The sequence below is a fragment of the Erpetoichthys calabaricus genome, chromosome 1 (genome assembly GCF_900747795.2).
Source record: "Erpetoichthys calabaricus chromosome 1, fErpCal1.3, whole genome shotgun sequence".
Classification (NCBI taxonomy): Eukaryota; Metazoa; Chordata; class Cladistia; order Polypteriformes; family Polypteridae; genus Erpetoichthys; species Erpetoichthys calabaricus.
In genome coordinates, this window is record NC_041394.2 from 353,900,504 (window position 1) to 353,912,767 (window position 12,264).

Sequence of the window (12,264 nt, forward strand, 5' to 3'; positions counted from 1 at the left end):
TGTTGGGTACAAAAGGTACATTTCTACTAACTTTTGGGCTATTTCTGTTAACCGGTTAGTGGTACTATACCTTTTATTCATGCAGCTGCAGAGTCTGATTAATTCAAGTTTACTTTGATAATAATTGTTCAGTATGTTATTAATTTGATTTGATTTGTTGTTGATGGTTCTTTAATGTACATAATATCAAAATCATTGTCTTGAGGATGGTTTACTCCTCAAATATCCATCCTCATATCTGAGTATACAAGAAAGTCGAGGGGAGGTCACTCCTGATTTTTTTTAATTTGGCGAACCAACAGCTGCCAGTTCACGGCGGTGTTGACAAATTTAAAGAAACACACACTCGTCAGTTCTTTGAAATGTTGATAGCGTGTTTGCTGCCTTTAAATGTGAATCTGAAAAGTAAGAATCAGTGACACACACAAACAGATCATAAACAAGGCCTTATGAAAAGGGGGCCACCTCTCTAACTCTGAAAAGAAGCGGAGTGTTGGACCGTGTTAGCCATAGATTGCTATAGGAGAAAGTAGGGTGAAATGACACCTTTTATTGGCTAACTAAATAGATTACCCTTGGGGATTAATACTCCTATCTATCTATCTATCTATCTATCTATCTATCTATCTATCTATCTATCTATCTATCTATCTATCTATCTATCTATCTATCTATCTATCTATCTATCTATCTATCTATCTATCTATCTATCTATCTATCTATCTATCTATCTATCTATCTATCTATCTATCTATCTATCTATCTATCTATCTATCTATCTTACAAATGCAAGCTTTTGAGGCAGCTAAGGTGTCTGATGCCTTGCCTCAAAAAGATGCCTTAGCTGCCTCAAAAGCTTGCATTTGTAATGCAACTGCATTTGTGTACAACTTCCTCAGCAGTAACTTGTTTAATGACAGTAGATTTATTCCTAGCCTTAAAGACTTAAGAACAGTCGTAGACTACTAAGCACTGTTGTAAGTCGCTCTGGATAAGAGCGTCTGCTAAATGATGTAAATGTAATATACATTAGATAGATATATACTTTATTAATCCCCAAGGGTAATCTATTTAGTTAAAGGTGTCATTTCACCCTACTTTTGTCTGAAAAGAAGGACATTTTATCAGAACACTTAGGGCTTTGTCTAGAATACCATAGTTCACTTTTACCCTCTCTTGTGGTCTTTTGGAAATGCAAATATCTTCACTGGCACACTGATAATAGTTGTCGTTATTGTCAAATGCACTCCAAAACACTAGGGCAAAATGCATCGAAAGAACCCGGCCAGGGTACCAGTCCATTCCAGGGTCCACTCTCGCACACACTCCAGAAAAGTCTATTCTTAAAGTTGGTAATTTGTATATATTCAAAGAGAACGTTAAGCATATATGAAAATAAGCATAAATTAGTGTAGTGTACGTTAGTATAGTAAGGGTTAAATCACTAAAAGGCCTGTGCCTGTATATTTTTTTTATTTTTCTTATCAAGCTGACACCCACCAGTATCTCATAAGTTAAGGGCAGGTATGCAGAGAGGGGCTGACGGGCAAACCCCCTACTATAGAAAAGTGTATTCTTAAAATTGGTAATCTACACGTACTAGAAAAGTATTATAAGCACATGAGAATGTAAGTATTGTATTTCACTAAGCATTAAAAATGTAAGAGGATTAAAAAGGCTGATGCTGAAATATATTTTATTATCTTGTAGAACATGGAAACAATTAATATTTGATAAACCTAAGGTCAGACATGTGAGAGAGGTGGGCTGGAAAAGGATGGGCCCCCTCTGTTAGAGAGGGAATGTGAACACTCCTCCTATTAATATCAGTGGTGACTGCTGAGCTAGTAGGGAGTAATGATAGGCCTTGACAGCTGAGAAATATTGCTGGAATATTAAGAGTTAGATGAGGATGATGAATAATGGCTTGTGTGATAAGAACTGTAATAAATGTGAAGGCGCTCATTGCATCAGAAGTGAGTCTGCATGTGCGCCGTGCAATATATCTTAATTCTACTGCTTGTCCTGAGTCTCAGAGTGCCTTAATTGGGACTAAGTGTGCCCATGCCAGCCTGCTTCAACACTACCCCTTTTCTATGTGGTGAATGTGGAGCAGAGGTACAGGACGGGTGCAAGGTGGATAGAACAGAGTGCCACACTCACTAGGCTGGGAAATATTTGGTGGAACCAATCGGAGGCAGGGAGTCAGATGAGGGGGAGACAAATAAACTAAGTGAGGTACGCCCTTGATAAGGACTGTAGTTAAAGTAAGATGGCCCCATTGCTGGGCGCTCAGTTCACCTGAATGGAGACAGCTCTGTACTTTATATAATACTAGCCGTGTAACACTCATGCTGTAAAAAACCTGGACTCCTAGAAACTTTTGAAATCGTCAGAAATATAAAAAAAATACTTTTTAAAAACTACACTTTTATAATAAGGTAAAAAGTGTACTAAAAAGTAAAAAAATGAGTCTCTCATACATCACTCGTAAAATAAAAGCGTGGGCGCTTTTGCTAAGATTTTATTAATTGATGAAAAGTGCCCACGCTTTGTACGAGAGACTCATTTTTTACTTTTTAGTACACTTTTTAACTTATTATAAAAGTGTGTTATATATATATATATATATATATTCAACTTTTTAGTCTTGGGTTTGTTTTAGTATAATTTTGTAATCCATATTGTAACACTTCCTTTAATATTTCTATCCGTTACTAGCGCCATCTATTGGTAGAATCTTGAACTATTTTTCATTTGAAAATTTCCTTTCTTAATTAACATGGGTTAATTCATCAATTAGTGACACTGATTATTGATTCATGTATTGTCATCGGAAGTGAGAAAGTGTGAAAAATGTCAAGTCATTTGGACAGTAGGAAGTGGGTTAAATATCGATGACAAGATTTGTAGCAGACAACAAACGGGTCAAGTTAAAAGAAGCGTGGTAGTAATAATAAAAATTGAAATGCAGAGTTGGCGGTTTTGTTTTGCGGGTGTGCTTGACCCCCTCGTCTATCAGTGGCTAAGTGACTTCCTCTCTCCTCTGAGGTTTCGCTTTGCCGATGTGCTCGCCTCGCTTGTGTATTAGCAGCTAAGTTTGTCTTTGCTCGCTGGTTGCACTTTGGCGGCGGAGTCGCGTTCTTTCAACTTCATGCTGTAGCCTCCTTCTTCTACCGATTCGTTAAATTGGGGCCACTTTGCCAGCTCTTTAAGGCAAAGAGCTGTAGCCTCGCACTTCTCAGACAGACAGACAGACGGACACTCTCTTCCACGCATAGACGTTTATGTCTAAGAAGAGTACCATTCTGCCTGCACATCCTGAGGTCTCCGAGTGCCTTCTTTGAGGAGCATGTTTCTGCCACATCCCATGAGAACTGGTTTAGTTGAAGTGAACTTTACATGAGCTTGTTTAGTCTTCTGTCAGTCGGAAGCCTCGGCACCAGTGTTCCCAAAACAAAACTCCCTCAGAGAACATGACTTGCAGAAGTTCAAATCAAAGCCAGTGAAAAGACAGACAGGCAGACAGACAGGCCAGCGGCCCTTATGCTAAAATAAATGGTGACCTGAGTGGCTTCAGGCGTACACTTTTAATAGCTAAAAGCACTAAAACTAATGATTAGGCACTACATTCTCAATACTGTCCCCACCATTTTCTACCTTCATGTCCTCCCTCACCACATCCATAATCTGCTTTGGCCTTTCACGTTTCCTTTTGCCTGGCCTGTCTCAAGCCTGAGAAATTGGAAAGGTTTGTGTCAGAAAGGGCATCCGGCCTAAAACCTGAAAACATGTGGATATTTTAATTAAATATCTCAAATTTCATAACATTATAGTATTCACACTTGATTGGTTCACCATCTTAAAGCTGCAGAAAATTATATGACAGGAAAACCAGTAAGATACGGATTAAAAAGTGGAAAAAAAAAATGTTTCTCAGCTTCTTTTATATGCTCTAGATTTTTTTAATTACTCTACTGATCCAACCATTCCTCAGCCAGTCTGTGTTTTTGGCCAAAACATGATAGGAAATCTCTACGTGCAAAAATTAAAGAATTCTGTAAAGTTGAACTAGTAAGAATAAGTTATTGGAAGGACTGGCTAATGCAACAACATTACTATTTGATGAGCAACAGTAAATTTCAGAATTATCAAATTTTAACATTAAACAAATGGCTGAAATACTACAATCCAAGTGTGTTTTAATCTCTGGGTCTTTGAAACCCACCCCAACACACTTGGATTCCCCTACCTGGAGTCTGAAGATCCCTGTTGTCGGTGAGTTTGCACAATGGTGTGGTCGCTCCTGTTTACGACTTAATATTTCTAAGACCCAAGATATGGTTGTAGATGTCAGGAGCTCCACACCATCCACTGGCTCAGCTTTACAGTAATCCCTCGCTACTTCGCGGTTCACTTTTCGGGGATTCACGACTTCGCGGATTTTATACTGTATGTAAGCATATCTAAATATATAACGCGGATTTTTCGCTGCTTCCCGGGTTTCTGCAGACAATGCGTCTTTTTATTTCTGGTATTTGCTTCCTCAGTTGGTTTGCCCAGTTGATTTCATACAAGAGATGCTATTGGTGGATGGCTGAGAAGCTACCCAATCAGAGCACGCAGTTAAGTTCCTGTGTGCTGCTGATTGGCTCAGCGACGGAGTGCTGCATTAGCCAGGAAGTCTCATCTCACTCATTCAACATGCTCTTGCTACTGCATTCAGGGGATTATCACCTTCATCGTCATCATTTTTACTGCGCAGCATATTCATCACCATCATCACATCATATATAGCTGCGTGTACTTCGCTATATAGTAAGTGTAAACTTATCTACCGATTTCATATTACTTAGCAGTTGTCCCTGTTATTAATAGAGTAAAGGGTGGGTTGTAAACAATACAGGGAGGGTTTAAAAATGTCCAAATACACGTTAAATAATTAAATAAATATGGTGTCCCTACTTCGCGGAAATTAAGTTATCGCGGCCGGCCTTGGAACCTATCTCCCGCGATAAGTGAGGGATTACTGTACTTTAAGGGGTGAGAGACGGTGGAGATGGTAGAGCAATACAAAGACAACCATTGAGTACAAACTTGATCTTAACACAGCGCAAATCAGTAAGAAAGGGGCAGCTACGAATTGTCTTTCTTAGAAAGCTCAACTGTTTAAAATTGGAGCAAACCAGAATGACGCTTTTTAATAAGTCCTTTATTGAGTTGATTGTCACATTTGTTTTTATCTGTTGATGTGGCAGCCTCAGCAATAATCTGAATAAACCATCTTAACAACATTATAAAAATTAGCAGTAAAATGATTGGTTCGTAGCAGACATCTATCACTGAAATGTATGACAAACAAGTTCGAAAGAAAGCCGACTCAATGATTCAGATAGGAAATCAAATGAACAAGAACTGCCTGCCTCGTTCTCAAGTAGCAATTTGGTTTGAGAATCGTCAAGCGCCTCATTCATACATAATGATTCAGTCTGCAACTCGAATCTGAATCGTTTGCCTTGTTTGCAGGTAATGATTCAGATTGAGAGTCACATGAACAAGAATCGTCTGCCTCGTTCTCAAGTAGTAATTTGGTTTGAGAATCAAATGAAGGAAAATCGTCAAGCAAGCGCCTCGTTCATGGGTAATGATTCCGTCAAATGAATGGGATTTGTTTGCCTTGTTCGCAGGTAATGATTCAGATAGATAGTGACGTGAACGAGAATCGTCTGCCTCATTCTTGAGTAGTAATGTGGTTTGAGAATCAAATAAGAATTGTCAAACATTTCGTTGATGGGTAATGATTCAGTTCACAAATCAAATGAATGCGAATCATTTGCCTTGTTCATGACTAATGATTCAGTAGGGAATGAAATGAACGAAAACTGCCTGCCTCGTTTTCAAGTAGTAATTCAGTGTGAGAATCGTCAAGCACCTCATTCATGGGTAATGATTCAGTTTGCAACTCGAATGAATGGGAATCATTTGCCTTCTTCACGGGTAATGAGTCAGTTAGCGAATCACATGAACAAGAATCGTCTGCCTCCTTGTCAAGTAGTAATTCGGTTTGAGAATCAAATGAGGAAAAATCTTCAAGCAAACGCCTTGTTCATGGGTAATGATTCCGTTAACTCAAATGAATGGGATTTGTTTGCCTTGTTTGCAGGTAATGATTCGGATAGATAATGACGTGAACGAGAATCATCTGCCTCGTTCTTGAGTAGTAATTCGGTTTGAGAGTCAAATAAGAATTGTCAAACATTTCGTTGATGGGTAAATGATTCAGTTCACAAATCAAACGAATGGGAATCGATTTTCTGGTTTGTGGGTAATGATTCAGATAGGGAATCAAATGAACGAGAACTGTCTGCCTCGTTTTCAAGTAGTAATTCAGTGTGAGAATCGTCAAGCACCTCATTCATGGGTAATGGTTCAGTTTGCAACTCGAATGAATGGGAATCATTTGCTTTCTTCACGGGTAATGAGTCAGTTAGCGAATCACATGAACAAGAATCGTCTGCCTCCTTGTGAAGTAGTAATTCAGTTTGAGAATCAAATAAATGTGAATCATCAAGCAAACACCTTGTTCGTGGGTAATGATTCCATTAACAACTCAAATGAATGGGAATTGTTTGCCTTGTTTGGTTGGGGGTGGGGGGGGGGAATGGGAATGTTTCAGATAGTGTATCAAATGAACAAGAACCCTCTGCCTCGTTCTTGAGTAGTATTTCGGTTTGAGAATCAAATGAGAATCATCAAACACTTTGTTCATGGGAAATGATTCAGTTTGCAAATCAAATGAATGGGAAACGTTTACCTTGTTCTTTGTCACTAATTCATTTCAAACTCAAAAGAATCAGAGGGGGACACTCACCCGGTGCAGTCAATAAGCCGTTAAAAAGTGTGTGTTTAGAATAAAGTTGGAAGCTAATACTGTATGTGTTTGAAATTATAATAGTTTTTTTTATAAAGTTAGACTTATTTGACTAATATTTTAAATGTACAAGCAGATAAAAATGCATTAGTTTAATGTTATGTTTATATATTTTGTTTAAAACAATTCTTATAACAGATTGTATTAAACAATCAATCCATTCTAATATAAATGTGTTGTTACTCGTGTGATGAATGAGAGAATTGTCAGTGACTGAGGTTTTGTTCGCCGGTAAGGAGTCAGACGGTTGGAAAATGCGCTCTAAACATCTAACTGTGAAATGAAAGGCACTGACAACACCACACATGTGCTACAGCAGTCTGATGGAGCTCCACTAAATTCATCTGTTCATCCTTTGATAGTTGACACTTGAAAGAGTCATTCTTTATTAGAGAAATCCTTCATGAATGCCCCACACGTGCTCTGCAATATTGAAGGCAAGAAAGCCATCCAGATTATAGAAAAGTGCAGCGCTCACTCTTTGACCCTGAGTGCTACAAATGCTGCTGTAATACCAGAGTGTTGAAACTGCTGGAATATTAAGGTTTGTGACCTTAAGGAGAAAGAAGATTATGAAAAACATTTCCTCCGTGGGCCACCAGTGTGAAAAATTCTGATCATGAGAAACGGTATTTGATTATTTGGTCTACTCAACAACTGCTCTTTGGAGACGGTGGAGAGAGAGTCACAGGTATATGGATTTAGGGGTCAAATCAGCAGAGGAGGCTTGTAAAGTGGACTTGCAGGGATGTAACACCACGTGGCAAAAGGGTTGACATGGAAGGACTGCGGGTGTCAATGACAGAGGGGCTGTTTAGACCATTAGAATAATCGGATGAGGACAGGCCATTCAGCCCAGCAAAGGTCACCAGTCACCGGTAATTCTAGACATCAAGTCAGGTTTTGAAAGCCCCTAAAGTCTTACTGTCTACCACACTACTTGATCGCTTATTCCAAGTGTCTATGAAGAAAAACTTCCTAATATTTGTGTGAAATTTCCCCTTAACAAGTTTCCAGCTGTGTCCCCGTGTTCTTGATGAACTCATTTTAAAGTCACCGCCTCGATCCACTGGACTAATTCCCTTCATAATTTGAAACACTTCAGTCAGGTCTCTTCTTAATCTTCTTTTACTTAAACTGTAAGACTCAGCTCATTTAATCAGTCATTTTCCAACCTGCTATATCCTAACACAGGGTCACGGGGGTCTGCCAGAGCCAATCCCAGCCAACACATGGCGCAAGGCAGGAAACAAACCCAGGGCAGGGTGCCAGCCCATCACTGAGCACACAGACACACACACACACCAAGCACAATTTAGGATCACCAATGCACCTAACCTGCATGTCTCTGGACTGTGGGAGGAAACCCAGGCAGATACGGGGAGAACACGGGAAGCGAACCCAGGTCTCCTAACTGCAAGGCAGCAGCACTACCACTGCGCCACCGCTCTTTTACTCTTTCCTCGTAACTCATCCCCTGTAGGCCTGGAATCAGCCTAGTCGCTCTTCTCTGGACCTTGTGCTGTTATGTCCTTTTTGTAGCCTGGAGACCAAAACTGCACACAGGACTCCAGATGAGGCCTCACCAGTGTGTTATAAAGCCTTGAGCAGATCCTCCTGTGACTTGTACTCCACACATCAAGGCGCTATATAACCTGACATTCTGTTAGCCTTCTTAATGGCTTCTGAACACTGTCTGGAAGTCGATAGCTTAGAGTCCACTATGACTCCTAAATCCTTCTCATAAGGTGTACTCTCGATTTTCTGGCTGCCCATTGTGTAATCAAACCTAACATTTTTAACTTCCTATGTGTAATACTTTACATTTACTGACGTTAAATTTCATCAGCCACAAATCTGCCCAAGCCCGTATGTATGCTGTCCAAGTCCTTCTGTAATGATATAACGGATTCCAAATTATCTGCTAATCCACCTATCTTGGTATCATCTGCAAACTTAACCAGCTTGTTACTTATATTCCTATCTGAATAATTTATATATATTAAAAATAGCAGCGGCCCTAACACTGCCCCCTGCTGGTCACCACTCAACATCGGCCAATTCTGATGAGGTTCCTTGCACCATCACCCTCTTTCTGTGTCTGAGCCAATTCTGCACCAATCTACAAACATCACCCTGAACTCCCACTACTTTTAGTTTGATGCCCATCCTCTCATGTGGCACCTTATCAAATGCTTTCTGAAAGTCCAGATAAATAATCTCATCTGCTCCACTCTGACCGTATCCTTTTGTTGCCTCCTCATAGAATTCCAGCATGTTAGTCAAACACGACCTCCCTCTCCTGAACCCACGCTGACTGTTCAGAATAACTCTTGTCCTTGCCAGGTGTTGCTCGATCTTATCCTTAATAATTCCTTCCATTAATTTTCCTGTGATGCATGTTAAGCTTACTGGCCTATAGTTGCTTGGATCTGCCCTGTCACCCTTTTGATATCATGAGATGATATTTGCCATTTTCCAGTCCTTTGGAATATCTCCAATGCGCAGTGACTTCCTAAAAATATGTGTCAAGGGTTTCTATCTGTACTCACTAGCCTCCTTAAGAACTCGAGGATAAATATTATCTGGTCTTGATGATTTGTTTGATTTGGTTGTTTAGTAAGCCCCACACTTCTCACATACCAACATGAGTTCTTACTGCACCTTATTACCCCTTCTCTTCATCGAGAGAGCCTTTTTTTTTCTTTTCTGAAAGTGGGATTGCCATTTTATTTGATTAGAGTCATTGGTTATAAAATGTATTTTATGTTTAAATAAGTTGGCTGATTGTTAGATAATTTGTGTGTTCTTTACAATATACAAATCAAAGCATATCCTCAGTTGTACCTCACTTTTAAAACCGCTGTTCCAACAAAGAAAGGAAGACATGCTGGTGCCTCAGGCTATCAATTACTTTATAACCTGAAAAAGGATGGACATCTAATTACTTTACAGCCTGGGAAAGGAAGACCTGCCGATACCTCAGAGAACATCAAAAAAAGTTTTATTGTTAGGGCAAAACCCCCAGTAGATTTTTATAACTAAGTTGCCTTATCTGAAGAGCGACATAGGAAGGAGGAAGAAAAAGGGATGAAGACATCAGAAGAAGAGAACTGAGCGACGGCAACGTGTGGCCGTTTCCATCTGATCATCAGAAAGGCATCTCATGAACAACTACAAGTGCGAAGGTCACAAGCCGCCTGCGACACTCATCCTTGTCATCTTTACTTTTTCGTAAGCTTTTTCTAAAGACTATATATATCCGGACTTTTACTATCAGTCCTATTTTCTATTATTCTTTGTTCTATTTGGTATTATTCTTCCTGTAATAAATACCACGCTGCTTTTAACTTTCTATGCTTTGTCTTCATGTCTGGAGTGACTGAAGTAATAAGGTCGATTTCTTTGAGCACCTGGTGCAGCCGGAGCTTTGCCATTATCTCTGTGCTGCGAGGTTTATTAAGGCTGAGGGTGAGAGCTCCACCCAATAGACGGGAACAGAACATACAGTTGTGCTTGAAAGTTTGTGAACGCTTTTCTGCATAAATATGACCTGAAACATCATCAGATTTTCACTCAAGTCCAAAAAGTAGATAAAGAGAAACCAGTTAAACAAATGAGACAAAAATATTACACTTGGTCATTTATTTATTAAGGAAAATGAGATTAAGAAGCTGTGTGTTTGTCATTCATAGGGCACTGCTGAGTTTCTGTGTGTATTCGTACAGCTACAGTATGTATGTGTGTGATAATCTTAAGGTGGAACAGCAGACCAACCCGATAATGAACTTGATGAGTACACTTACCTCTAGGTAAAGGGTAAGTAGAGGGATGTTCCACGATAATACAACTTCCTTTCATTGTAAGAGTTTAATGATCGTAATGTTTCTAACAGGACAATACCTAGCTTTTGAATAATCTATTTTATCCTGTTTACTCAAATAAACATGTAATATAATATAACTCAAATATATCCAATGTATTTGAATAAGCAAAAGGCAGATGAAGAGTTTGTGCATCTTACATTAATGATTGGCTGGATAGGCCAAAAGATAAAGAAAAATGACAGAAAACAAACCCATTGCGGTGACGTCTTCAGTCGATGTTCCTGAAGAGATGACGTCACTCACCCAGATGCAGATGCTTGAATGCGCTTCGACTCCTGCTGTTACGTACTGGACATGGCAGAAGGAGGTGGGACTTCTGGGAGGGAGGTACCTGTGACGTCATTCACCCTGCTGGAATGTTCTCTTTTCTGAATGTTAAATGCACCACAGTGCCATCTTGTGTATCAGAGTGGTATTGCAATTTGATTCAGTGCCCTGAAGACACCCCTTCACACATATGTGTTGGAAACAAAGAACAAAAGGCATAATGTAACTGAATGTATGTTTAAAGTTTCCTATTCCTTCTAAATGTGTAGAAGTTTTATATTCAAATCAGAAATGCAAGATAACGCTCTATAGAATTAGCATGATGACAATTTGATTTAATTGTAATAGCTGGGATTTTACTGGTGAATTTCAAACACACGCTCACTTGTTTTTATTTCTATGTATTCTAAGACTTTTCTGGTCTGATCTGTTCAGACACGTTAATATCGAGCATTTTGTATAATAATTGTAAAAAGGGTCTTTAACACCGGTGCTTGAATGAATTGACTGTTCAGCAGTAAAAGGAAGTCAAGGAACCTGCTGGGTCAGAGAGATCGAGATCTTGTTAACCACGAATGGATATCCAGATAAAGGTGTGTGCAATTCGGAACCAGTATAAACTGACCATATGTTATGTCTTCTATCAAGTTACGCTGAATCTTTATCAACACATTACGTGTACAACCAGAGGAGCTAACGCACTGGATCACAGCGACACGCCATACAAGCAGCGCTACAAAGCTGTTTCACAACTGCCGGTGGGGAGATCAGACCACAGCGTGTTTTCCTCGCACCAGAATACAAAACGAGTGTTTCATCTGGTAGCTCCGGTCACGATGGAGATAAAGTGCTGGTCTGACCAATCAGAACCCACGCCACAGGGCTCGCTCGATGGCGCAGACTGGGACATATTCTGGTCACACATAGGCGACGTCATCGAGTTGGGGGAAATAGTTGTTGGCTTTGTTAGCATTCTTGAAAATGACATTGTCCGACATCTCACTGCTTGTTGTGTCAAAGTGTAGATGAGGGGCACCCTTGTCCCAAAGAAGACACTCGAAATCTCAGGACAGGCAGCATAATCAAGTGTCACACACGTGGGCATGGGAAGTAGCTAAAGGGTTAACAGGTTATTTACAAAATTTTAGGTTTTTAGTGCTATTTCAGAGTTCATTTTGA

At 39.7% G+C, this 12,264-nt stretch overlaps 1 protein-coding gene across 1 annotated transcript in view; it reads left to right on the forward strand.

The window, feature by feature from the left end:
• Window positions 1–12,264, forward strand: part of LOC114668867 (gastrula zinc finger protein XlCGF57.1-like) — a 148,070-nt gene that overhangs the window by 15,544 nt on the left and 120,262 nt on the right. The gene's annotated exons all lie outside the window — the stretch shown is intronic.